Raw genomic sequence first — 2,995 nt, forward strand, 5'->3', positions numbered from 1 at the left:
CTCTGGGCTTGGGCATCAAGGGTGAACAAAAAACACCAACCTTGTGGTTCAAACCAACCTTGCAGTCCAGCACATTAACCCACAGCACCACACCAGTATTCCACATTCTTCTTGGTGTTGTTAACTGCCATTGAGTCAGTTCCGACCCATAGCGACCCTGTATAGGGTTTCCGAGGAGCAGTGTGAGTTTGAACCGCCGACCGTGCAGTTCAAATGGCTTTGCAATCTGATGCATTAACTCACAGGGCCACAGGTCTTTCTTAATTGTTGTCTGTTTTTTTTCCATATGTATGAGGCAATTGAAAATGCCAAGGATTGGATCATGTGCAAGTTAGTGTTCAAAGCGACTCATTTTGAAATCCCCCAAAAGCTGTCATGACAACCTTCTCAGCTGAATTCTCTATCCTTGAATTTAACTTGTCCATCAGATTGGACTTTTTTTTTTTTTTTTTTTAATGAAGGCAAGTTTTGAATACTTAAACAAATGGATTATTGAGACAACTTGTTTACAGTCATCTACTGATTTCAGAGATATATGTAACCACATTTTGTTTGGAATAAACTCATGCATGTATGAATTAGAACTGGAGTAGCAAACTTGTTGACTTATTCTTGTATCTGGAACTCTGAAATTTAAAATGGAGATTACTAACTCTTTAACAATACAAAATGAAGAGTGGGATTCTTAGTGGAAAGCACAAAAGTTCTCAAATCCAGCTGCTACTATTCTTAGGCAAGTTGCTTTTCTTCTCTGAGCTTCAATGTATTTATCTATGAAACCGAAATAATGACACCTACTATTTAGAGCTGGGAAGAGAGGGAGACAGACCAATCACGCACCAAATCTGACACATAGAATGTGTTCAATAAGAATTTAATTTCTTAAAATTTATTTGAAAATATAGTTACCAATGAATAAAATTGTTGTTGTTGTTAATTGTCTTTGAGTCAGTTCCGACTCATAGCGACTTTGTACAGGGCTTCTGAGACTTTAAACCTTTGTGGGAGAAGAAAGTCTCATCTTTCTCCCAATAAGTGACTGATAGGTTCAAACTGTCAACCTTTTGGTTTGAAGTCCAGTGCTTACCCTATGGAGTCACTATGCAGGAGTGAATGAAATTATTATATAACATTTAGTGAAAGAGTGTTGAAGAAAATGGCAAACTATTTGGCAATGTACCCAAATAGTTGGACAGCACTAGACTGTGAACTACAAGGTCGGTAATTCAAATCTACCAGCTGGTACTTGATAACCCTATACAGGGTCGCTATTGGAACTGATTCAATGGTACTTACCAACAACAACCCGAATAGCTAAGATTAAAGTATAATTGCAGGCATTTTAACAAGCAATCAGCAGGGCAACTCCAGTGAAACAGGTCAAGTATATTGATGTTGATAAAATACCGGTTACTGCATAGTGGTTATTTATGAGACCTTACCACGACATAAGGAACTTGGTGGCACAGTAGATTACGAGTTGGGCTGCTAATCATGAGGTCAATAGTTTGAATCTACCAGTAGCTCTGTGGGAGAAAGATGAGGCTTTCTGCTCTCATAAATATTTATAGCCTTGGAAACCCTATAAGGGTCACTGTGAGTTGGAACCTACTCGGTGGCATAAACTACCCTCCCTCCCACCGTGTACCTAATTGGAGCCCCTGATGGGCACAAGCATAAAAGGATGTCAGTTTGAATCCACCAGAGGTACCTCAGACGACAGACATAGATGATCTGCTTCCATAAAGTCGCAACCTTGAAAACTCTATGGAACACAGTTGTACTCGGACACACATGGGGTTGCCAGGAGTCAATGTTAAGTAACAACACTACTTATCTGAGCAAAAGAAGAGGTTAAGGACATTTTCTTCCATCTCTAAGTCTCAGATATCACCCCCCCTCAAAAGTCAAAACCCAATATTGAGTCAATTCTACCTCATAGCAACCCTATATAGGGTTTCTGAGAATGTGAATGTTTATGGGAGCAGACCAGCTCATTGCTTCTTCCAGGAGCAGCTGATAGACTTAAACCACCCACCTATGGTTAACCTATAATGCCACACAGATCCTTTAAGTCTCAAATAGGGACCCACAGATGATATTGTAGAGATGATATTTAGTAATTTATACTTCACAAAGAATCCCTGGTACTGCAATGGTTACAACACTAAGCTGCTAATTAAAAGACAGGTGGCATGAACTCATCAGAGGATCTGTGGAAGAAAAGACTTGATAATTTGCTTCTGTCAAAATTATAGACTAGAAAACCCTATGAGACAGCTCTTCTTTAGCCTATAGAGTCATTATAAGTCAGACCTGAGGGCACATAACACTTCATAAAAAGAAATGTCGCAAATGAATCGTTCATTTGTTACACTTGTGTAGACATAGGCTGACTGTATTGAATTTGCCACACTAATTCTGATAACTGATGAATGCATGGTGCCTACTCTTACTTTCACTTTTAGTCCTTAAAAAGCAAACAAAAAAGAAACCAAAAAATCCTACCAAAAATAGAGAATGATAGAGCAAAATTTCTAATTAAGAGGCTGGAGCCATAAGTCTAGAAGCATGTTATTAAATGTTTGACGCTAGACTAGATCCTTTTGTTCATGGATTCAGCAATTATTATTAGGTGCCTGCTGTGTGCCAGAATGTGTACTAGGAGGTGGGGAATCCATCAGGAAACAGAAAGATAGGACACCTTGCCTTTCTGGCCCTAACAACAGGGGCCTTGTGCTGAAATAGGGATGGTGGTAGTGGTTGTGTGCTGTGGAGTTGGTTCCAACTCATAACAACCCTATATAGGGTTTCTGAGGTTGTAAATCTTAACAGGAGCAGAAACACTCATCTTTCTCCGAGAAACAGCTGGTAGTTTCAAACATATTAGAAGACTAACTTGTAAGACCGGAAGAGTTGTGGGATGACATCAAGAATATCATACATGAAGAGAGCAAAAAGTCATTAAGAAGACAAGAAAGAAGGAAAAGATCAA

The sequence above is a fragment of the Chrysochloris asiatica genome, unplaced genomic scaffold, assembly GCF_000296735.1.
Source record: "Chrysochloris asiatica unplaced genomic scaffold, ChrAsi1.0 scaffold00175, whole genome shotgun sequence".
NCBI classification, from domain to species: Eukaryota; Metazoa; Chordata; class Mammalia; order Afrosoricida; family Chrysochloridae; genus Chrysochloris; species Chrysochloris asiatica.